This window comes from Cavia porcellus, unplaced genomic scaffold (assembly GCF_034190915.1).
Source record: "Cavia porcellus strain 051 isolate PalLab524CR breed Dunkin Hartley unplaced genomic scaffold, mCavPor4.1 scaffold_17, whole genome shotgun sequence".
Classification (NCBI taxonomy): Eukaryota; Metazoa; Chordata; class Mammalia; order Rodentia; family Caviidae; genus Cavia; species Cavia porcellus.
This window is the reverse complement of record NW_026947500.1, coordinates 36,578,029-36,605,292: the sequence shown is the minus strand read 5'-3', so window position 1 is coordinate 36,605,292 and position 27,264 is coordinate 36,578,029.

Genomic DNA, 27,264 nt, shown 5'->3' with positions numbered 1-27,264 from the left:
TTTAACCCACTTTGAGCCATTTTGAGTTGACTTTTGGATGTCTTAAGAAATTTTTGATGTGCTGTAAAGTTTCAGACTTTTTGCATGTAAATATCCAGTTGTTCCAGTGTATTTATTGAAGGTACAATCCTTTTTCTACTTAATTACCTTTGCATATTTGCCAGAAATCAATTGTCTGTTATGTAGGTATCTATTTTTGGACTTCATGTTGGTACCTTTATGGTTTATCTATCGATATCAATGCCGTTTTTTCAAAATCGGTGTAACATTGTGGTAATTCATGCGGTAGGGAGGGTTGAGGCTGTAATTTTGTTCCTTTATCAAAGTTGTTTAGACTGATCTGAGTCTTTTATATTTCTAAAGAAATGTAAGAAACAAAACGTTAAATGTTATGAAAAATGATGTTGGCATTTTGATAAGTGGTTTTCTTTTGTGATCTCTATTATTTTCTCCTTTTTTATTTTCTTCTATTATTTTTGGTTATATTGTCTTTCATTTCTAATTTCTTAAGGAAAAATATGAGGGTATTTCATAGCTTTCTTTTTTTTCTAATAAATGTACTTGGTGTTACATAAAAATTGTCTTGATTCTAAATTAAATTAAACAGACTATCTTAAAAATATTGATAAATAAATCATTAAGTAAATTCTATCTCTGAAACTAATTATTTCTGAGGCTGACAGCTAATAATCTTTAATTCTGATGGCCAAGTAAAGCATTCATATGTAGCTCAATTGAAAACAGAACTCTTCATGATGGTGCCTATAGCAGCCTGGTGGAAAAGAAATGTTGCTTTGCTCTAAACAAATATCTGTAGTATTACTTATTGGATCCCTATTTATTACAATGATTATTTATCAAAACATCATCTACATTACCAGTGAATTCCTTGACTTAGATGATCATATTTTTGTCCAATTATATAAAAGTACATGAATGATTAAAACAAGGTCTTTTCTGAGGCAAAGGACAAAAAAAATCCCATTAGGCAGATCTTTGTCTAAAGAGTTTTATTTTTAAAGTAATGTTATTAATTGTAGTATATCTGATAAATTGTGTTAATTTTTGTTTGGAAAAATGACTTTCTGAGAATGTCACAGCATAGGTGAAAGTCAGTTTAAAAAAAGTGCTAATATATCTCATAGTTACTCAAATAAATCCAGGCCTATATAATTTGAAGAACTATCCTGAATCAGACATAAATAATTTATCAGTTTTAATTCCTAGCAAGTGAATTGTTATTATTTCTATTTTTAGCTTTGAGAAAAACTATACACTGAGCTGAAAAATACTTACAGAACATGAAAATCAGAATATACCAAGTTAATATTCAAGCATGTATCAGTCATATTATAATGCATAGGCTATTACACACTATCATCTCCACCTACTGTAACAGGTTGACTTCCTTAATGTAAGCAAGTAAATGCCGACTATGGATATAATATAGTTGCCCTCAGATAAATTTACCTACTGATGAACTAGATCATTAAATGTCTAAGTCTTTCAGATTGGAAAGCAAAGAGCAAAAGTGAAAATAATTATGTCTACAAATTGATGGTAATTTTTCTTCTTTGACATTAAATTAAGTAATGAGAAGTAGCTGCGCCAATACAAAGTGAAGAGATGAATTCTGTTTCTGATTGCCTACCTTGGTTCCTTTAAATAGTTTAAATTACTCTTATTTAAAAGCAGTGAACTCTAATGCTGGAATGTTGTGAAGGTGTACAAAATGTTCATTTTCTAGATAAGAGAATTCATGCTTGGGGCAGTAAGCTGACTCACCCAAGATTTAATGAAGAGGACTAAAACTTTTTCATAGTTCTTATTTGAATTAAGGTAGAATCTAATTTCTTAAATTCTAAAAACATACTTGATCTTATTTAATGATGGGAGCTAATACTGAATGCTCAGAACATTACTTAAAATGATGATTCATTGAAAGAAAAATGTATTTTATTAATACCTCCTATTTATCTTTCTGTTCAAATCTGAATTATTTGAGTTGTCCCGAACTTTTTCACTTATTACATTATAGTTCCTCTCTGCTCAGGTAACAAAGTTAACTGGTAACAGTAGTATGGAATTATGTATTACTGTCTATAACTACTATGCAGAATTGGTGAGACTTCAATAAGTATTCTACAATTGAAAAAGTAAAAAAATGATTGTAGAATTAATTATGTCTTGCAATGGTAGCTACCTAAATACCTAACGAAATCTGGTAGAAGACAGGCCTAGTTTTTTGATAGCAAATGTAAGACTATGAATGTTTTTCCATGAATGAAAATTGGGATTAAAGGCTTAATAGATTCTTATATTCTATTTTCATTGGTTCTTGTCTTGGTTCTTTTTCCTAGTTGCTGGGACAAAACATCTGACATTCAATTTAAAGGAAGGAAAGGTTTATTCAGCTCACGGTTTGTGGAGGTTTCAGTCCATAATCCTCTGGCTCCAAGACAGAGTGGCTTCTCTTTGGGGCAATATTTCAAGGAAGCAGCCAGAGCAAAAAGGTGGAAAGAGCAAGCCTCTTTTCCTCCCTTATGGTATATGCAGGCCACCCTCCCCATCCAGGTTGGGAGTAGCACTCACAAAATCTCTGTTCTCCTCTTGCACAGCATAAGGGTATTTAAAAGTAAGGATCCTGGCTCCCTGCTGAGTTTCTTAGTTAAACTAAACTTCTCAAGTGGACATAATATCAACCATAGCAGTTCTAATTTGCTAATGAAGCACAGAATATATTGTGATTTAATATAAAAGTTGTAATGCTTTCCGCCTTCCTTTCATGAGTAATATCATAATGTTCTTCACTAGAAAGTGCACATAGGCTACACTGAAGAATAAATTCTAAAATGATGTGTGTAGGATAACATTTGATAATACAGAGCCTACTGTAGTATATGAAACAATGCTCCAAGTAAATTAAATATATTAACTAACATAGCCTCAGAGGAATAACAGAAAGTTCTCCTTTTAAACCACTGCAATTTATGGAGTTGGAACTGAGGAACACAAAGAATGACAAGCCTTTATGTTGCTCAATTATTTGTCCTGAATATTTGTTTATCACTAAGTCTCTAATTTATTCTTCATTTTAGTCTCCACTCAATCTTCCAGGAATATAGTTATAAGCAGCAAATGCAATATTATAAAGTTTATATATCCTAGAAGTTTAAAATTTTATAGCTAAGCCTGAAACTGACATCATGATAGAGATATTTTCTCCTTATTTAATATCAGTTTTTGCCAACTTTTTCCTCAGTTTACACAATTATTCCATGAGAAAAAAATATATTTAATGGATAAATTTTCACAGATATGTATTTTGCATTAGTTTTTTAAAACACAAACTGATATAGGCCAAATTGTAAATAGTTAATGATTTTTGTTTTATATGCTCTTAAAATGAAACTGCTGCACATATTGGTTCTTATCCTAACCATCCTTAAAGTAAACAATGATATAAATTGCAAAGATTGATTATTCAATATTTTATACAATAAGGACTTTAAAGTTTCAAGAAAGCATAATTTCTTTATTTCAGAAGACAAAGATTTTCAGTTAATTTGTTAAAGTTCAAATGGTAATGAAATTAAAAATAGGCTTTTTTATCTAGCACTTTAAACATTACCAACAATTAAGGTACAACTAAACTACACGACAGCAAGATTTAACGTCTTACAGTCTCCTTTAAAAAGGGAAAAGGATTGAAAATAAAATTAAAATCAAGAAACAAATTTCAAGATAATGCTCTGAAATCATTTAAGATTTTTAAAAATATGAACATATGGTATTATACGAAATCTGTGTAGTTACTCAATACAATGGATGTATTTAACATACAAATGTGAATAAGTTTTTGTCCTTATACAAAATTTTTCACTAGCAATTTTCCAAAATTATATGTTTTATTATATTGCAAAAGTATAATATAATTTATAAAAAGATAATATGATGATTGAATGTTTTAGGTTTTTAGTGAAGAAAAGTTCATTGAAATATCCAATGAAAATGCAAACCTTTTAACTTACAAATTTCATAATTCATATTTGACTTTACATAAAATGAAATACTTCATTAATCTTGAATTATTTCATTGTGAATATATTTTAAAATCCAATAGTATATATAACAGATTATGTGAGCAAGAATTTATTAAGTACCATTTTATACATTCTATGTGTGCTGGATCTAAGTTCCTAAATGAGAAGGTACTATAGAATAAAGCAGGTTCTTTATGCCATTATCTTAAAATAATTGTCAGTGTAGTAGGTAGCATATTTTAAATAAAGTTTATCAATTATTTTACTCAATAATGTGTACTGTTACTAATACCTCTGTTGTTTTATTTGTGAATGCATTTGTTTTCCAAATTTTTACTCTTTAATAGCAAAAATATTTCAGTAAATTTTATGTATATATAAGTCAAGTTGTCTGTTATAGTAATTTTTAGCTAAACTTGGGATATGACACCAAAGGGAAAAAGAAAAATATTTGATATACATTCAAGAATTTCAAATTGTGTTGTTTCAACTGTGAATTTAGTTCTAGAATATTACATCTATTGAAGAAGATAATAGATGATTCGATGTAGTCTTCTTCACAATATAAAAACATGGAAAATAAATTCCACTTTGTGTTGATACATTGCTATGCTTTTAACTGAGAAACAATACAGATGTGCTAAAATTGTACTGTTCACTCTATGAACAGCACGTGAACAGAAATTATCACTGCAGTCTTAAATTTTATGCCAAAATGTCTTCTAAATTTAAAACAATTAAAAAAAAAACTAAATATTTCCCATAGCGATTGGGTAACACTGACAGATTTTTGATATGCAAAATTATTTTCACTGGCTCATTGTTGCTCTATAATAAAATAGCACTGGTTTGTATCTTGTCCCTTCCCCACTTTAAAGAAAATACCAATTAATGAATCACAAGCTCATAGAGAAGTGCAGCACTGGTGCCTGGCATTAGATCTACAACTCAAACAACTGGGAGTGTTCTGGACAAGGGAGTGGTGTTGAGAAAAATCAATTAATTTTGTATTTTCAGTGATATGGGAAAACAGTAGCAATAAAAAAAAAAGTATTTGCCAAAAAATTCCAACAGTTATAGTGAACAATCTTAAAGAATAATTGTCTTGTCTTCAACTATTGTTGACTATTTGAATAAATATTTAACACTATATTACTTTGAAATTTCCATAAATGATACAGCGACATTTTAACCAAAGTATCAGGTTCTTTTGTTTTGAAGGATTATAAAAGCCCATTCAGTGTTACTCTGTTACCAGCTCCTAATCCCACACACAGTTTGTCCTTAAACAGCCATAGACTGTTAATCTCTTTCATTTAAAATCTCTCTTCTTCTTTACATTCTCTCCCTAATGCCTGTAGATCATTCTCAACTTGCTTAAGAGGATATCTCCTGCATTTTCTTTTCCTCACCCTGAAAGCCACTGTTCTCCATATTTTGATATTCTGATTGATATACAATGATTCATGCTGGGTAGTTGATAAAGTTTTTAGTACACAGCCTCCGGCAGTGTTATTTTTCCAAAGTATATAGTATGCATTCACTTTATTGTCTTTCTATTCAACGACTTTATTGTTGTTAGAATAACCAGTTTTAAAACTGAGTCAACTTACTTGCTTTAATTGAACGAAGAATTAAATAGACGAATGAAAGAAAGAAAAAGCACACTGAACCTTTTATCTTAGTCACTATAGACTCAGCTTGACAAGATTTTGGTGATTTAGGTGGTTTTCTAAAATATGAAATTTAGGGTTGGGGATTTAGCTCAATGGTGTTATTACCATCCTGGCAAGCACAAGGTCATGAGTTCAATCCCTGGTACCAAGAATATATAAATAAATTAAATAAAATCTGAAATTTAAATAATTTAAGTTTGATGGAAAGTACAAAAGAATCGCACATGAATAACTTCAAAGGATATTTTTGTAATTATTATGTGTGAAACAATAAGATTAACAGTGACAGTTTATTTTAATTATGCAATACCAAGTGTGACTGAACATTTCCTAAGCTTACATTAATATACCCTTCTTTAAAATAAAATTTATCCTTCAGGAAATGATTCAGAAACATATTAGATTCAACCCCAGTAAGTTTTTTAATCATACATAGCAGTATAGAAACATTCTGTACTACAAGGAAAGGCTTTTATTTCTTCCAATTAAGTATCAGTGACCATTTTTTGGATGCTTTAAACATATTTGAATAATATACACTTTCTAGTTTAGCATATAATGGCTTTCTTGCACATAATTTCTGAACAAAAATAATATTAGTAATGCTATTGATGACATAATATAAAGTATACATAGTATTAAAATATTAAAACAAAAGAATATTTAATGTCTTATTTATTGTTCCACACATTAGGCCAGATTCCTCACTTCTAATTTCTAAGGTATGTAGTTGTTACTTTAAATAAAAAAATAATATCAGGTTAATTTAAGAAATCAGATTTCCATATCAATTGTGAGGTCAAAAATGATTATTCAAATAAAGGTTTATTTTTTACTTTAAAGTCCATTCATATAAATAGTAAGTCTTATCATATGTAATTGCCATAAACCTATGAGGTTTTACCACACTAGAAAATCTAAAGTCCTTTAAAGGTATTTTGTGATATCTTATCTCTATTACCTGAAACACTTGGCATTTTGCAGAGTATCTTATTGTGAAATGTGACATAAATATCAAAACGAGCATTATGTAGAAGAAAGCTAGAAAGTACTTATCAAAATAAACTGTAATCTTATAAAATGATTCATTTCTTGCTTTTTATCTTGACTCTAACTGTAAAATCAAATTTTTCTTATTACTCCAAGGGACTTAAAAATTATTCTCAATGTCAGTGTTTTACTACCCACATAGTCCTATTCTTTTAGAATTAAATTAGAAGAAGAAGAATAAAGTGACTCAGATATACTCAAATCTGTGCTGGATGAAAATTTATTCTCCAACTCATCTCCTCCTTTTCTTGCCAATTTTCTGGACTTTCATGTACTTCTTGCTGACTCTTTGGAATTTATATTCCTTTCTCCTACTCCTTCTGAGATAGAACTTGGATGGATGTCTACTTCCAACAGTAAATCAGTGGTGCTATGCACAAAACCGATTCATTCCAGTAAATATTTTTTCTTGATTTTTGAGCCAAGAACTAGTTACATTTATGAAATGACACAAGGTTGATACCCCTGGTGTGTTTTATGTTGATTGAAAAATGTGGGAGACTAATATTTGTTAAGGAAACTGTGAGAAAAATATGACTGGTATTAGCTCTGTTTTTAAAAACTGGTACAAACAGTTATTATTGTTGAAATGAAATAAAAGTGTTGAAATTATTACAAGTAAGTCTAAACATTTTAAACATATTAATCAGTGCTCCAAGCTTGTTCAACCATAGAAATATGAAAAATATATGGAAGTCACCCACCAGTCCTATTTTGAAGGAAGACACAAATATTTTAATTTTGTTATATAGTTTCCCTACAATTCCTTTACAGTTTTTGTAGCAGCAGTAAGATAGCAAAATAAATGAATCCTAGTAACTCAAATAGAAGTGAAAGTTTTATCTGTTTTGAACTGTACAAAAAATGCCCAAAACCAATCAAATAATATATACGGGCTGGTAGAGAAGCAAGAGATAAGGTGGGACACTGTAAATTTTGCTTTAGTCTTTCAATTTTAAGTGTTTCTCTTCCTTGAAATATATTTACCCTTCTTTCATTTTTGGCTGTAGAGTTATGATCAAGGACTAAAACTGTGTTAAATCAGGTAAGTTATAAAGATTTTCTTTGTTTTGATGATAAGGAAGAATTCTCATATTCAGTAGAGAATTACTCATTTTTTACTGTTTATTTTAAATAGGGTTTCCATAGAAGTATAAGTTGACATAAACTTTGTTAAAATGATTGCAATTCATTTTGACAAAACAAATATAGAAGAGATGAAGATGTGATATCATAACTTTGAGGACACTAAATTTTGAGTATCAAACACAGTTCTATAGATAAAGCTTTTGAGTCAATTACACAGGACAGGTTTGGAGAGAATGAGAATCACAGATTGATCACAGAACAAGAAAAATGAGATTATAGCAACTGAAAGGCAACTTATTGACTAAGGAGTAACTTAAATGGATATAACTTTGTAGATATTCCTCTCACAGTATGTGAGGTGGTTTTGTATAACCTAGGGTACTTGTATCTAACATATAGTTATATATGGTATAGACTCCAGTATTCTATACAATAGAAAGGGACTGTTGTTTATAGTAAACTATTTTGTTTTGTATGAATTACAGCAGTTGAGGCCCTCAAGTTTCCAAATCCAAAGTAATGATATGGATACAGAAACATAAATTAATCTAATTTGATCAGGTTATAAACTATACTAGTACTGGAATATCACATTATATCTAATAAATGTGTGCAATTGTGGGTTCCTCTAAATTTTTAAGAGTTGAATAAGAGGAAACAATCAACTATCCTAATTTGATTATTATAGTCTATAACCATGCAGCATATTATACTATATATGCAAAATCTTTAAAATTAAAATAAATACTAAAAATAATGTTGAAAATTTATCAGCTTCTAGATGTAAGAGACAAAATGACAGCCAGAAAACCACAAAAACAAAAAGGAAAGGATTTTCTAGTTCTTTTCAAGTATTATTAAAACTTCAAACTGAATGCCCACAATTGCGAATTCAATGTTTTCTTTTTCTTTTTTCTTCTCTTTTTCTGTCTCTGTCTCTCTTCTTTCTCTCTCTCTCCCTCTCTCTGTCTCTTTCTCTCTCTCTCTCTCCCTCTCTCTGTCTCTTTCTCTCTCTCTCTCTCTCTCTCTCTCTCTGTCTCTTCTCTCTCTCTCTCTTTTTCTGTTATTGTTGCCTTGAGACAGGATATTGCTATTCAGTTTAGGCCTGCCTTGAACTTGCTTATGTAGCCTATGCTGGCTTCAAAATCATGGCACTTGTCTTAGTTACTTTTTACTCCTCACTGACACAAAACACCTGATGTCCAAAGTTGGGAAAGGAAAGGTTTATTTCTTACAATTTTTTGGAGTTTTCAGTCCATACTCAGTTGGCTCTAAGGCAGGGTGGCATGGTGGGGCCTCACTTCATGGTGGCTGCAAAAAGCAATTAGGAAACTAGCAAGAGAGAAAGAGACACACACCTTCTTCCAGCCATTACGTTGTATGCTGCCTCGACCCTTATCGACCATCAATCTACCCATCAATTCAACAGCTAGATAATGAACCAATCACAAATGCAATGTAAACGCATGAGGCCCAGGGGCCACTGACATAAAACATGAAAGCACACCTCCTTCCTCAGTCTCACAATGCTAGAATTACAAGGGTACACCATGATGCCGAGCTTGCATTGAATTTCTTTATCTCCAGTTGATGATACATGATTTAACCCAGAATATTATTCAGTTGCAGAAGATAATAGAAAGCTTCAGAAAGAAAAAAAAAAAGGGAAAAACAGCAAAAGTGAGATTTATTTTCTGTAACACTTACTCTCAATTCAGAATAATAAAATCATTATTTTTTCTTCTACTTCCAAGAAGAAATGAATGAATTGAAGTTAAAGTAGCTGTTTTTCAGAATTTCTGGTACTTTGAGGACTCAATGGGAGTCGTGTGTTCTTCTTGATAAGTTTCTCTGTGTTGAGCAGTAGTGCTTCACATAGGTCAAGACATTTGCCTCCAGAGTCAATGATTGTGATACATATGTTTTAACACCTCAATGAAATCAATGTAAATATGAAGTAAAATAAAAACATATTCTTCACATCCTCAGTGACTCATCATTAACCATTTTGAATTCACTTTGTCACAGAGATATATTAATTTTCCTTTCTAAAATACTGCTTTGGCAAAGACATTCTTTGAATGAAAAAGATTTTATGTTACTGGTTCTTTATAGTTTTGAAATTTCACCTTTGGAAGAGAGGTTAGTAAGTTTTTGCTACAATAATAATTACATTGATCTTTATTTTAGTTTTGTGTTAATCAGTGAAAGGCTGAGAACTAGAAATAAAATTACAAGTGTTAGTATATCATGATGGCTACTATAGCAAAGTGTGCAGATATATTGCATGGCTTTCTTTTTAAATGATATTCAGTGATACATCAAACATGTGTCTGTTCCCCACTCATCACTACCAGTGCAAAGAATACTATATAGAGATTTTGATCATTTAAATTTCCTTTGAAACTTTTGGGAAAGACCTTTTTACTTAGATTGCTCCATTTGCTAAAAGGTGCACACTGTTATTAATAAGTGGCCTCAGGATGTCAATATGATAAAATAGGCATGAGTATTTTAACAAAATATAACAATCTCCCGATTTAAATTTCACTTTTCTAATTCATATGGATTTTATAAATGTGGAAACTAAGATTCAGTAACTTGACCAATATCACATTATCTTGCTCCAATGAATATTAATCTTTCTCTACTGGTTTTAAAACTTGAGAGATTTTGAACACTAGAAAAGTTATGGCAATATTAAGGGACATTTTTCATTGTTATGTGTTAGAGAAAGCAGTTGTTATTGACATCCACTGTGTGGAGGTCGAGTGTTACTAAATATTCTACAACATTCAGTACATACACGCAGAGCAAAAATTTTAAATCTAAAATGTCAACAAGGCCAAAGCTCAGAGTCTGAGAGGTTCTAAAATTAGTTATGCTAATACAATGAGCAAAATCCAATTTTAGATGGCTACATAATAAAATTCTTCCCATCTACTGAAGACCAATTCAATTGTTCCTGAACTCTCCTTTGACTCTCCTTTGAGCTATTGTTAATTTCAAGTATTTTAGATGTTGAACACCACAGAAGGAATCACTCTTATGTTTAACCTGTACAAGTATTTAAGTCACTTAAACAAAAATGATTACAATGACAAAACATTTACCATACCTGGTAATTTCTCTGGTCAGAAATTTGGGAGCAACTCAGACAGACAGTTGTAGTTAAAAGAATATGTCATGTAGAGTCAGATAATTGTTGCAGATATACTCACCTGGGGATTTGATTAAAGATGAAACCCTGCGGTGTCCTCCATAGCTTTATTTACATAGCAGACAGGTTGGTGCTGGTTTGTCAAAGCTTTTCAATTTCTCTACATAAATTTCTCTAGTTTCCTGGGCAGGAAAGAAACAAGTCAAGGAAGAGAAGTGGACATTAGGAGTCACGTGATAGTTCTATGTCATATAATTCAGTCCTGATTCAGTTTAGGAAGGGACATTGCAAATGCTTGATTACCTAAGTGTAAAACTCATTGGCTAGTGTTGAGTCTTTTCATTACACTGCATAAATTTCCTTTCACATTCCTGTTGTGTTTTATGCCACAGTTCAAAGATTACTACTGAGGTCATCTTCATCCCAAACACCATGAAGAGGAAAAGGCAGCAAATATTGTATGCAAAGGAATTATTGGCCGGAAAATTCATTGTCTGTTGGAACACCAAAACCTCAATATCAACTGAAAAATGTATTTCATCTATTTGTCCATGGAAATGAATAAACAGTTATTGCAAAGTGCCTGCCAGCCTGTGTTTTTACTTCCATAGATTGTTTAACATATATATTAAAAATACCAAAATATAATTGGAGGGAACAAATACATTTAATAGAATGAGAATTACTTGTCCTTAAAAATACTTTATAACATCTCATATGCTGGAGGAAATAGACTAAAAACTTTAGCTTATTATCTAAAGTGATGAGACTAATAAAGTTTTGCTTATTTCTCTCACTTTTAATATGACAAACTATAGCATATTGTTCAATACTTGGAAAAACAGTTTATGATGAAATTGTGTTTTCTTTAGAGTAATGAAATTTAAGAGTATTAAATGTGTTTTTTGGTGGAAGAGCAGTTATTGATAAACAGCATTGGAAAATGAATGTATTTAAAAGTAAATAACAGTCCACAAGTGCCCCCAATTTATTTGGCTACTCCTAATAAGCAGCATACCCAGAAACATCATTGCCAAAATCAAAACGTGATAACATAGTCAGGTGTTGGAAAAGGCTGATACTTTTTGATCTGAACATAGTAGTATAGCAGACCTGAAAAATAAATGTTAAGATATGGGGATAATGATCACAAGTATGCTCAGAGCCTTCTGATATACTCATTGGTCTCCTGTTAAACTAAGTGAGGACCTCTTTTTTTATTATTTTTGATGTAGCTATGCTTCTATGGCTGTGTGCATTTCTTTGGAGGCGTGGAGAATACAAAGGGAATTGTTTGATTATTGTTGCCAAACTTCAATATTTATTATTTTTAATGGCAGTAGTATTGTTATATTCTTTTCTCATTTTTATATGTTTGTAATAACATTTATTTTGTAGAACCAATACATACACATGACACATATGAACCATATTCATTCTCCTTCCCGTCTCCTCCCTCTGCTCTACTCCTATCTCCAGAATGGTCTTATTTTAGAAGGTCATCTTTTTAGGTATTACAAACAGATTCATGTGATAGTATATTCCTGACAGTTTCTTCAGATACTTTGTATTCTCCATCAATTTGGTGAAAATGAGAAGATTTGCTAGGTCCTTTATCTCTTTCCAGTATTTTCACTCTAATACCATCCCTCATATCAATGTTGTCAACACTCATAACATTTATTTGGTTAGAAGTTTAGTGTTAAAAATAATTTCCCTTTCTCTCCCTTTCTGCTTTCAAACTTTAGGTGGTGGAAGAATCCATAAAATTTAGTAGTTATTTGCTTCAACTTGCAAGTTCCTAACTTCAAATGAGGAATTAAAAAAAAAAAAAAAAAAAGCTTCTGGCCACTATGGCACCTTATCCTTGCTTAAATTACATGTGGATCACATTCAGAGATATGTTATTTTGAGACCAATGCAATCAAAATAAACATAAAACTATCTGGAATTACGTAGGAATTACACCTATATGATTTCTAAAACACAGGAAGCTTGTCTTAGGATGTGGTAAACTGGGAAGTTATAAAGCAATACAGTACTGTGTTGCTGAAAGGTATGGATTTGGGATAAAATTTGTGTGAAGCTCTTCTGCCTCCATTATTTAACATGTGTATATTTCATTCATGCTTCCTGTCAACTCCAAGCTTAATTCTTTACTTATAATTGTAACACTATCTACTTACTCTGATGATAATATCATTGCACTACAAACATATATCTCCAACTGCTTGGCTTCTGAGCATTCTAACTTTCCTGAGCTTTGGCTCATCCTAGCAGGTGATGTTGAAAGCATGGAGTAAAGATCACAGCTAACTTTGTGCAACCTTAAAGATAACCATATGTCACTGGAACTTCTTTGGGTTAAGATGCATATGACTGAAGCAAATGCTCCCTGCTTTGTGATCCCCTTTCAGAGTCTTTATCAGATAAAAAAAAAATCACATTGAAAACTTCCAAGAGAAAAAGAAGGCTAATCTCCATCACAAGTAAAATGAAATTATTGATAGTTTAGGGTCTTCCTTAAAATGACACTGTCAGCACGAGGACATTTATGCATATGCATGCACATCTCATTGAACACTTGCAGCATTTTGAAATAGTTCTAATGTATTTGATTTAGCAATTACGGTGTCAAGAAAAGTACTCTGCAATTTTTAACGGTTGTATTGCTGTATTCTGTGTGGCTTCACTTTTAAAAGTTTATTTTATTCACTTTTAACAGTTGTCTACAAAGTAAAGTGTAGAAAACTAACCATTTAGCACATGTGATGATGAGTACTGAGAGAAATAAACCTAGATCTTTTCACTTTCCAAGCCAGGAAGGCCCCCACAGCAGAGCGAGGTTTGTCTTCATCAGAGCATTTTCATAGTACGAATGCATGTCGTTGACCCAGAAAAATCACTCTAGGTAGTAAAAACAAGGTTAATGTTGCAGGTTAAGTAGCTCATTCACTGTTGCTGCCTCATTCATTTAGACGAAGGTACTCATCAATGTATCTGCAGTTCCCTGTGTTTCGAAGACATTAGCTGAAGATCTCTTGTTTTATGTAATTTTGAAAGTTAATGTGGAAAATTCCCATCTATACATGCCCCCAGCTGCATTAGTGATGCCATTATCCCCAGGCTTAGCTTGCAATGAACTAAAATGAACAGTTAGAATTGTAAAACAATGCTCACCAGTCTCCCTGCACTGTGCAACCCCAGTCATAAAGTGCATGTTATGATGCAACACCCACGAAGCCTAATTATCCCTTTTTATGTACAGAAGAGCACAAGCTGTGCGACCTTTGGATGTATTGATTTCTCAGAAAGCCTCCCATTTCTTTCTCCTCCCACTCCCCGCCCACAATAGGAATTGGCCCACCAAGCCTTTATTCTACTGAGGGAGAGAATAGAATCTTTGGTAATTGATAGTCTCTGTTCTGGCATGGAGAGAAGCAGAAGCCTACAATTTTCACTCTTCTACTCACACACAGTTAATGGATTCCCAGTGTCAACAGGAAAAAAAAAATCTTTAAGGCAACCCGAAATCCTCAGGTATATAGTTGGACTTGCTTGCAATCAGTTTTAGGACTGCAATGCTGTCTCTTTTTGCTCCATTATGCCAAGACTGTTCATTGTTACCTGGTGCAGAAAATAGGAAAAAACTTTAGCACCTCATCTTTACCAGCTGTAAATCCTTTCAGATTTCCTCTCCTTTATTAATTTAATTCTTTTATGTGGTCAAGCTAATATAGCATTTTCTTCCTAAGGGCTTCTCCCAAACTACTTTGGGAATTCTTGACGCCTCATTTCTTCATTTGTAGAATGTTTTTCCCCTAAAGGAGTTTTGCTTTTTGTGCTTGCATTATTTATTCTCTGCCAGTAAAATAACTGTGCTTTAACCTCTTTCTAGCTGCCTGAATTTTGATATACTATCCTTTTAGCTGACCAAATATTGTTGTTGATTAGTTTTCATGGACTTGAGAACTTAGTCTAAGATGTTTATATTGTGGTGTATTAGAAAATACACTTAGTCTTAGATTTGCTCAAGGAGAGAAAACTTTCTTCTCAGTTTTTAAAGTTAAGTTTGTTGGTACATTTTAAGTACACATAATGAAAACATTCATCAGAGAGGCTTTGTACCTGTACATGAGATATTTTAATTCCTCTTTTTCCTCCTCCGTCCTCTGCCCTACCTTCCATTGCCTTCTCTTACTTATGTACAAATAATTTGTTTCCATTTTTACTTCTTGTCTTATTTTTTCTCTTCCTTGTTTTTCATTACTCCCTCTATAATGCCCATTCCCATTTGAGAATTTTCTTCCCATTTCATAACATCTAGTACACACTCATGACCTCATTTACACTTTAGTTTTCTCGTACCAGAGAAATAATGCATATTTATACATATGTGTCTGATTTATTTCAGTACAAATTATACTCTGAAAATATTTCCATTTACCTAGAAATGTCTCAAATTTATCCTTCTTTATGATAGAGTAATACTCCACTGTATAAAAAAAATCTTTATTATTTATGAGTTGATGGGCAATTGTGCTGTCTCCAAGATTCAGCTATTACACGCTATAAACATGGGTGTGTATATATCATGGGATAATGTTTTTAATTCTTTTGAGAAGATAATGATAAGGAAAATAATTGGATCAAATGAAATCTCTAATCTTAGTTTTATGAGGAAACTCTAAACTGATTTCTACAATGGTGTTACAACTTTACATTCAAACAATAATGGAGAAGACTTCCTTTTCTCCCATACCTGCCTCAGCAATTATTATTGCTTGATTTCTTGATAATTATCATTTTTCCTCTAGAATGAGATATTGTATCTCTTACTGATCAGTGATGCTAAACATGTTTCCCATATTTATTTCCTGCTTGTAATTCTTCATCTGAGAAATATATATTTATTTCAGCTCTCCATTTTTGGATTGCATCTTTAAAATGGGGAGTATGATTTTTTTTAGTTCTTTATATATTCTAGATATTATTTTTTTGTATGAGGAACAGGTATCAAAAAAATTTCCCACTCTGTGGGTTATCTCTTCACTTTGTTGGTGATTTCTTTTTCTGTACAAAATCTTTACGGTAAGATAATAACACATTTGTTGATACTTTGTGATACTTCCTATTGACGATTTATCCATAGTCTTTGCCTACATCTAAATCTATAAAAATTCTATTTGTTCTCTCTTCCAGTAGCATTAATGTTTCTGTTTTAGTATTTAGATCTGTGATCTACTTTGATTTTTGTTTAGTGCATGGTTAGACATGATGTAATCTTAGTGTTCAGCATGTGGTAAGCCCATGTCTTTCAGCAATATAGCCAATGCAATTAAACAACAGAAAGAAATAAAATAAAGATAATATTTTCATGTATTTTCAAGTCTACAGAGTCATGAATTTTTTCCAAAAGAATATTTTACTGAAAAATACATATTTTCAACCATGTGTAACAATTTTAAAATATTTCACATTTAATTATATTTAAACTCTTAGCAGGAAGTTTACAGTCATGAGTTACAATCGTGAGAGGGTTATTTAGGACTTTTGTATCTTAATTCGACTTTGGTAATTCATATACATTTAGAAATATTTTTTGTTAAAAATGCATTGCATTAATTTATGTTACAATCTTTATAATTCCCTCCATCATAGAATTTTTATAATTGACTAGTTGTTTTCTGTAAGTTTGAGGCTCAACATTAGATTTTATGTTTGATTTTGCTTTATATTCTTAATAACCCTGTATTAGTCAATGGAATTGAAAATGTAATTAAAAATTTACCAATTAAGTAAAGCTCTGTTCCTGATGGAGTCACTGCTGAATTCAACAAGAAATTTAGAGAAATCTAATTTCACTACTCTTCAAATGCTAATTAAATTGAAAGAGAAGCAGCAGAAATAAATTTATTTGTGGAAGAAAATATTGCCTTGATGCCAAAGTAGGGAAGGACCCGTCATAAAAGAAAACTACAGGCCAATCCTCCTTATGAACATAGATGCAAAATCATTAATAAGATCCTGTCAAACAGATTGCAAAAAAAAAATAATCATAAAGATTACAGATACTAACTAAACAGATTTCATCCCAGGGATGCCGGGGTGGTTCAACATATACAAATCAATAAATATAATGCACCACAGTAACAAATCCAAAGACAAAAATCACATGATCATCTCAGTAAATGCAGAAAAAGCATTTGACAAAGTATAATAGCCATTAATATAAAAAATTACAAAAAACTCTACAGAAAATCGGAACTGATTTTCTCAACCTGAAAAAAAGCCATCTATGATAACCATCCATGAACATCATGCTACGTGGTCAAAAACTGAAAGCTGTCACTCTAAAATCAAGAACAAGACAAGGATGTTCACTATCACTGCTCCTATTCAATATAGTTCTGGAAACATTAAACAGAGCAAATTATCCAAGAGAAAAGAAAGGAATAAAGACAGAAAAGGAATAAGTTATATTATCATTATTTGCACATGATATGATATTCTACATAGAAGACAAAAACCTCTAACAAGAGAATTTTAGGCTTAATATCTAAATCAGTCATGTAGCTGGATACAGAGTTAATATTAAAGTATTGGTAGAATTCCTGTACACGAATAATATATTCACTGAGAAAGAAATTAGGCAAACAGTACATTTCATGATAGTATAAAAAAAAAAATAGTTAAGAACCAATAAAAAGCCAGGCGTGGCGGCTCATGCCTGGAATCCCAGCACTAGGGAGGCTGAGGTGGGAGGATCGTTGCAAGTTCAAGACCAGCCTGGGCTACAAAGTGAGCTCAAGACCAGCCTGAAATGCATAGTGAGACACCTTCTCCAAAAGACAAAACAAAACAAAACAAACAAAATAAAGGAATGAATTAAAAGTTTTTTACATTGGAAACTACAATTCTCTGAAAAGGGAGAAAGAAGTGGATATCACAAAATGGAAACATAAAGGAAGTAAAAGATTTCTACACTAAAAACTTCAATATTCTGAAAAGGGAGGTGGAAGAGAATATTAGAAAATGGAACGATATTACTTACTCCTTGGTAGGATGAACCAACATAGTGAAAATGATCTACTTTCAAATTTGCTCTACAGATTTAATGTTACACTGATCAAAATATCAATACCATACATTATAAAAATTATAGAAAACAATCTTAAAATTTATTTGCAACGACAAGAAAGCTGATGAGCAAAAAAAGAAAAAGAAAAATGAAACAGTTCAGAAGTAAAAAGGCAAGTCAGGACACATCATAATCCCTGGGTTTAAATCATGCTACTGTGATTAAAAAAAAAAAAAAAAAAAAAAAACAAAAAAAAAAAAAACAGCATGCTACTGGCAAAAAACAAAAAGGAATCACTGGAACAAGAATCAATGGAAGATGCAGAAAGAACTCCAAAAATATTATATTCAGACATTTTATTTTTGGATAAAAGGTTCAAACACCTTCAGTGAAAGAGAAATAGCCTCTTTTTGTCTCACCTATAAACTGCTATTTCATATGCTAGAACTGTGTGAGACCACCTTGTATCATTAGATGCCATGTAATATTTTTTTTAATCCGATACTATTGATATAAGGCTGGGAATATAGCTCAGAGGCACGAGTTCCTGCCTGGGTTATGAGATCATTTGATTCCTGGTAAAAAAGTAAATAAAACAAAATTTAATGCTTTATAATGTATAATAAGTATACTAATGGAAGCCACCTGATAAAGACAAAATAATCCCATTTATATTTTATGTTAAAAAAAACACAAAAGTCAAGAGGCAGATTTAAAAAATCAACAACAAAAGAAAAATGACAACAGCAGAAGCAAATAGCAATATATGATTTCAAATAAAAATATTAGAGATTTAAAAATGGTTGTTCTATTGCATATTGTTATCTTCAAAATAATTGCTCTGTTCATAGACATGAAAAATTGATCAAACAATATAATTTCCCATTAAGCAGTTTATTTCCCTTTTACTATATCTATTATAACTTTTGGATCTTATTTATTCTTTCAGCCTTTTATACTACAGAGACAACAAAATGTACACACATGCAAGTCTGATTTATTTCACTTGTGAATATGGTTTCTTGTTGCATCCATTTACCTATATAAGTCTCAAGCCTATCATTCTTTATGGCTGAGCAGTATCCCATTGTATAAAACCGCAACGTTTTATCCATTCCTTACATGATGGGCATTTGGATTGTTTCCATGATCTGGCTATTACAAATTATGTAGCTATAAACAAGGGTGTGCATATATCAGAGAGGTATGATGTCCCACGGGGAACAAGGGGAACGGCTGGATCAAATGGAACCTCTAATCCTAGTGTGTGTGTGTGTGTGTGTGTGCGCGCGCGCGCAAGCGTGCGCGCGCCGGAGATCAAACTCACAACCTTGCATTTTCCAGGTAGGTGCAGATGCCCTTTAATCCTAGTTTTTAGAAGAATATCCATGCTGATTTCCACAGTGGTTGCACCAATCTATACTCCCATCAACAGTGGAAAACAATTCCTTTTTCCCCACAGTCCCTCCAAAATTTGTTACTGGTTGATTTCTTGATGTTAGCCAATCTAGGTGAAGTGAGATGATATCTCAATGTTGTTTTATTCATCAGAAGTAAATAATTTTAATATGTTTAATAAGAATAGAAGCATACAATTCTCTCAAAGGACTTCTTAGCATCCTTTTAACAAAGAGAACTGGAAAAGACCTGCAATGTTTAGTATGAAAGTGAAATGTTGAACTTTTAAACAGAGATGCTGGCTTAATACCAGGGATATTTAAAGAAGCTCTTAGCTATTTTTCTGTTCTCATATTAAAGGCAAATATTCATAGTTTATCTTCTGCTATACTGCTTTAGGGTCTTCCAAGCCAATATCAATAGGTAAATACCAATTTTTCAGACATAATAGTCCATAAAAGCCAAAGTTCCAGAAAGAACATTCTGTTTTACATACAGTAATGTGTTTGTAAGTATTTTATAAGCCTTGTGCAACAGAAGTGGCAGTGCAAATACCAGCAATATGATATTTCAGTTAATCTTTCAGACACTCAATAACATTACCAATGTGTTTCAATCAAGTTCTTACTACATTCATAAGAAATTTTATTTTGGTTTCATTTTCAATTTGAAGCTAACACACTGCTAAAAGAACTCCAAGTAACTGTGTGAAATCAATTCTTATATAGCCACTGATGATATTAACAGTGTGCTGAGGGACATTTCTTTCAGAATGACTTGTAAGCCAGGCAGTGAATTTAGTGGGCTGCATAAGTGCCATTGCCAATTTCCAGCCACACAGATAATAAGGCAAAAACAAAAGTGAGAGCATCTCATCATTACTTCTCCAAATCCATTTTGATCGATCATTGCTCCTTTGTCACAATTCTCAGTCTATACCTGGGAGGTGAAAATAGAGTTTTAAATCTGTCCAATTTTGATGATATGCAGGATATTATTCCTCACATGAACACACTATTTGCTATAGGGAAATGTTTAGTTTTTTTCTCTGCAGATACATAGCCCTGAATCTATATAACGATGAGGTATCTAGTACTATAGGAATCAAAGTATCACTAATATCTATTTTAAATCAAGGATTTACAGAGGTACTGTTTTGATTATTCTATTCATGAATTGCTTTCATGTGAAGTTGATATAACCAAAAGGGAGTTACTCTACACAGATTCTCTTAGATGTTTTACCCTCCTGTAATATGTTCAAACCTCAGTAATTTTTTCAATGGGCCACACCTGCAATTCTATTACTATGCTGCCTTCGGGCTTCTAGAGCCAAAGTGACCCTCAAGGAGAGCGATTTTACATTAATTTGATTCATGTTTTAGACAGTGATGCAAAAGTAACAGATTAATATTGCTAATGTAGTTTTAGGCCAATGAAGTTCTTTGTAGTGAAATTGGCAGAGACCCTATTCCTTAAGACTCACTTCCATTGCATCTTTGTTTATATCTTCCTTTTCCTCTTCTTTTCAATACTTTTATATTGGGAGTTCTTCACAATTCACCTGAATAAATACAGATCATTGACTTCTCTTTCTGTGAAACTTGAAATAAGACAATTTTCAAGCATCTCAATAACTACTAAAGTAAATTTCCTGTTCTATCATCAAATATCATACAAAATATCTATTTTAATTCAGTGATACATTTTGTCTAAAGCTGAGAACAATTCAGAATCAATCTGGGATACCTTTTTGCAATGCAGTCCTCAAAAACTAAGTCTTTCGGGCTGTCTGCTTATAAATTTTAAGTGATTATGTCTGCACCAGTGCTTGCTTGGTAGAATTTCTCTTGATTATTTCCCTTTGTTCCAACTACCACTCTGCCAGTCTGAAAATATTTGATGTACCATATACATGATATATTATGTCAATTCTATAAAAAATTACCGTGTAGAGATCTTTAATCAACTAAAACTCTATTTGAAAATAAGTGTTGCAATTCATAAGGGCTACAATTAGGTCATGAATATTCACAGAAGAAAATAATTCAATGTACAGGGATAAACATTTGGATGCTTTTAGGCTATAGTGCAACTCAAATAATTCCTTATTTTCTGGCAAATATCAGAATCCTGTGCTTATAAATCAGTTCAATTCATATATTCTTTATGATATCTATATTAATTTCAGAAAACATTTTGACCATTTGTGATTTTCTATGATCAGGAATTTTTTACTTTTAATAATCCCAAATTGTGTAGCTTACGCACATGAAAGGAACTTTAGATAGCTTTGGTGATCATAGAAATATGTTATTAGCATCAATTCTCTAGAATGAACTAGATTCAAAAATAAAAGGGAAAAAGGTTTACTTTGAATTAGCAAAATTTCTACATGCCTTATTTTGAGTTTACTATTAAATCTTAATAACTGTAATATTTGCTCCCACTACACAAAGAGGTAAGTTGAAATGAAGTTTGTGGCTAGTAAATAAAATTTAATACTCGTTTCCTCCGGCATGTAATAAAATTAGGGAGAGACATGAAACATGAAAAAGTAGACAGATGCAACAATTGCCAAGGATTTGAAATTGTGTTCCTGTTTTTAAGATGTTTTGCATTTTTATTCTTTAAACATCCAGTGGCATCTCGATTTTTTCTGCTATTTTCTTTCAAAATTATCAATAAATAATTTTTCATCTTAAAAAATGAAATTACTTTTTGAAGAAACAATATTAAATGGTTGATCTTTTCAAAGTGTCTTATGTAATATCGAGGGTACATGATATATAGATGAAAAGTTAGAATGTGAACTGTGTGAACTGAATTAAAAGCTATCAATTTATATGATTTTTGAGATATTGACATAAATAATGATCTTTCCAAATAATGATCAACCTTTACATTCATGAAGATGCCATGGCTATTATTATAAATTAAAAAAAAAAAAAAAAACAAGTAGAATGTACCAGTTGAAGAAATCAAAAAATTCATTAGCAAATTATGCTAGTGAGAAAGACACTTAATACACACACGGGATTCAATGCTGCATTCAACTTACCCAAATTGGTGATCCAATTATAAAATTTAATTTTTATCAATGTAAAGCAAAAATCAAAATTTACTTTGAGCAACAACATATTCAAACAAAAAAAGTCAAAACACTGGCAATGCTGAATGCTGGCGAAGATATCAAGTGACAAGAATGCTCACTTTTGCTTGCAGGAATATAAAATGCTATACTGCTCTGGATGACAGTTCGATAGTTTCTCACAAAACTAAATGTTATATTATCTTACACTACAACAATCATAGTACTCAGTATTTATTCAATGAATTGAAACAGATCCATACAAATACCTGAATAAGGTTATGCACAGAAGCTCCTTCAATAACTGCTAGAACTTGGGAGAAGTCAAAACCTGTTCAATTAAGTGAATGAGTTAATATATCATGGTACATCATGTCAGTGGAATATTATTTAACACTAACAAAAAAAGAGGTATCAAATGAAAATTTAAGGATGAAACTTAAATTCATATTGCTAAAAGAAAGACACCAATAAGCTAATGCTGTTTTATAGACTGTATAATTCCAACTATGTGGCATTCTGGGAAAGGAAACACTTCGGAGATGGTAAAGAAATTTTATTTCCAAGAGTGAGGAGGAAGGAAGGGGTACACAGGAAGGAAATAAAGGATATTTAGGGTGATAACATTATACTGGTAGATACACAATAGTGCATATTTGTCAAAATCCCTAGAATGTTTACAATGTCACATGAATTCTACCACAAAATTTATAATTGCATACATTACAAATTAAAAGCCAGAAGTCAAAGAAAGGTTGAGGAAGTGTTATGGATATTGAAAGTGTTTATTTCTTGTGTAAGTTGTTGACAGAAGAAGGCTGTGCTTGTGTGAGGTAAGTTAGCAGGGAACTCTGTGCGGCTCACTATTATGAAAACTGCTCTGAAAATAAAGACTATTAAAAAGAGAACAAATCGGAACTACATAAAATGTAGAAAACAATTTTACATATAAATCTCAGAGTTTATTGTGTGTGTGTATGTGTGTTTGTATATAACTGGAACTGAACAAAGGATTCATACATTCTAAGCACATGGTCTCCCCTGTAACTACCTACCTGCCCAACAAAACCTATTAAATGAACAATTTTCTGTGTTCTTTTCAGTCCACTTTTCATTATGTTGCATTTTTCCTGCTTATGTAACAGTATTTGTATATCCTTATTATGAAATATTAAATATTATTAAATCACATCATTACTTGATTGCTCTTCTATAAATACTTTTGATGTACCTAATATCTTCCAGAACTCTTTGAGGCAATCCAGATATAAGTGTAAACTGGAAGAGAAATTCTTTGTCTTCATGAAAGTTGAATTTCAGTAAAAAGAAGACAAAATATTCAGAATTTTAAAACCTACACATAGTATATTTCTATTGGTTAACATTGTGGTCAAAATATAATAATTACAGTAATGAATATAAGTTATAATGCAAATAAAACTTAAGTGACTTAATTCTCCCTGTTGGGAGGGTTTAAAGAGATGTCCTCCTATGCCCCTCTCTTAGAGCACTTATTTTAGAGAAAAATGTAATTTTAAATTCTTTTCTGTTTTATTGAAATATATGTAAATCTTTTAAAAAGCTGACTAAGCTTCCTGACAGCTTCTCCAGAGATAATATTTTTCTGGGAGCTAGAACTGTTTCTTTGAAATTAATCATCAAAAACTATTTTTGCCTCATTTCGTGATTTTGGAAAGAGTATAAGAGACTAACCTCAGTGAGTATCACACTGTAAGGTGAAGATACGTCACTGATTACAAAGAGGCAAGGGGTTCAGTTTTCTGTTATACAAATCCAATCTATTATTCAGATGATCAGTCTGCCTATAGAGTAAATTAGATGAGATTGTGTGATAAATGGTACTATCAATTGCTCTTATTTGTAGACTAGTTGCTACGTATGTTAGCAAGATGTGCATAAAGGGCTGTATCTCTTTGACTACAGTAAAGAGAAGTATTTATAGCAGTATCTTTAGCTGATTGCCTGTGATATTATAATGGAGAGGTTTAACACTTATTTAATAATAAAATTTTTGTCATATCTTGTCTACTTATGTGGACAGGTGTTCTCGATAGGGACAGTTTTTGTTTTTAATTACTTTTCCATCATCAGATAGAAAATAATGCAGTGGGATGTTTGTGAAGATGTGAATATGGAGAGATTGACTAACACAATTATTTTTATAGAAAAATATTTGAGTAGAGATTTGAATGTTAAAAAGGAAGCATCTTGGTGGTATTTATGGAAAAGTCAGGCCTGATGGTGGGGCTCAGGAAACATCAGATACTGTATTCCCAGTACTCTGGGAGGTTGAGGCAAGAGAATGGAAAGTTTGAGCTCAATTTGAGTGAACCAATGATTTATTGAGATTCTAACTCAAAACAAAAAGTAAAAAGGCTTGGGATGTAGATCAGTGTGCAGCTCTGAGTTCAATATCCAACACTGCACAAAATAAAAAAGGGAAGAGTTCAAGTACTGATAATAAATATTTTTACCAAATTAAGCATATATATTTTAATGACATAAAATATGTCATAATATATACATTTTCAGAATGATAAGTAGATAAGTCTTAGCCATGGTCTTAGCCATTAAAAGTTTTTATTTACATTTTATTTTAAAGGAAAACATTAACAAAAAACAATTGTACAAATTTTTCAAAATAAGATTGTGAGACAGTAACTATTGTTAGTACATTGTGTTTTATTATTTTCAAAGTAGTTGCTTCTATTACAAACTATAGGCATGACAATTGTTTAAACAATATAGATACACACCTTCTTTACAACAAACTAACATTAGTTAGTAGTTGTCTTGGTTACTTTTCTCTCATTGCACATATAAAATATTCAACTCCCCAAATTAAGGAAGGAAATATTTATTTAGCTCACGGTTTGTGGAGGATTCAATCCATAATCACCTGGCTCCAAGGCAGGTTGGCGTGGCACAGAACCAACACTTCCAGACAGCAGAAGACAGCAAAACAGCAAGAGGAAGAGAGCATAACACTAAGCCTCTTGTCCTCTCTTATACGGTAAGCAGGCTATGCCCCTTGGGTGGCTGTAGCACTCACACTGTTTCTATGCCCTCCTTTTGCATTGGCTGAGGATGTTACAAAGTAAGGACTCTAGCCCCCTGCTGAGTCACTCAATTAAACTTCAGAGCTTCTCAAATTGACACAGTGAATAATATCCTACATGTGTAATGCTATAACCATTACCCCCAAGGATGGAGAGCTGCGAGTCGCTTAGCTAAGCTTCTGGACTTCTCCAATTGACAATGAAATAGTGGTACTTTACTGTAACTACTTTAACTGTTTTGAGTTCGTTGAGTTGATTTGTGTGTATATTATGTTATGTATTATATTAAATTTGTTACATTTATTCATTTTCCTTTTCTCTTCTTATTTTCTCCATCAGCCCATCCAGTTTCTCTTTCTTTTAGAACAGCTGCCTTCTACTTCACAATGTGTATTGTACATTCTGGATCTTATGTACCTTTCCAGATTCTTACACTAGGGAGACAGTATGATGTTTATATATGTGAGTTTGAATTATTTCACTAATGAGTGTGATCTTGAGTTGCATTCTTTCCTCTACAAATGTCTCAAGTTTATCCTTTTTTATACCTGAAAGGTACTCCATTGCATAAATATATCACATCTCCTTTATTCATTTTTTTGCTGAAAGTCATTTAGGTTGTTTCCAGGATTTAGCTAATACAGATTGTGCTGCTATAAACATGGGTGTGCAGTGTGATATGTTTTAATTCTTCTGGGAAAATATCCAGAAGTGGAATAGTTGGGTAGAATATTAGTTTTAATATTATTTTTTTAAGGAATCTCCACACTCATTTCCTTAGTGGTTGCACCAGTGTACATTTCCACCGAAAGTGGAAAAAGGTTCCTTTCCTCAAAGCCCTTCCAGCAGTTGCTATTGGTTGATATATGGCTTTTAGCAACTTTTACTAGGATAAGATGGAATGTCAGTGTTGTTTTAATTTACATCTTTCAGACGACCAGCGATGCCAAACACTTTTTATATGTTTTTGGTCATTCCTATTTCATCTGAAAAATGTGTTTTAAAATTTTCTCAGTGTGACTTAATCTGGTTCAGGGTCTTAGAAATGTTTATGGTGCTGTTGTTATAGAGAAAAGAGTTTAGTAAAGAGTAACTGTCAGATGAATGCCCATTTCAACCCCACTTCCCATTTCAACCCACTTGTTTGCCTGGCTGGCCTGGACCCCCTGCCTTCTTGCAGCTGGAATAGCTTGGGTTCTCTGTGTTTTCTGTGCTTTAGCCCCATGTGCTGTCAGCCTCTAGCTTCAACAGCTCCCTACAGGGAGAGATAATGCATAAAAACAAAACAAAAAAAAAAACAACAACAACAACAAAAAAAAAAAAAAAAAAAAAAAAAAAAAAAAAAAAAGAATTAACATTTTATGTACAGGCACCAATTCTCTCATAAAAAGTGTACTCATTATATACTACAAATGCATACCCATGCAAATAAAACTTAAAAAACTAATTAGGAATCTATTAAAGTTGTAAAGGCAATAAATAAGACTAAAGTAACGAAGTAGATATATCAAAATGATTGAAACAGAGAATAAGTTTTCTATTTAGACATCTTCATTTTGGAATTGAAGACTAAGAAAAAGAGAGAAAATAAGGAAAA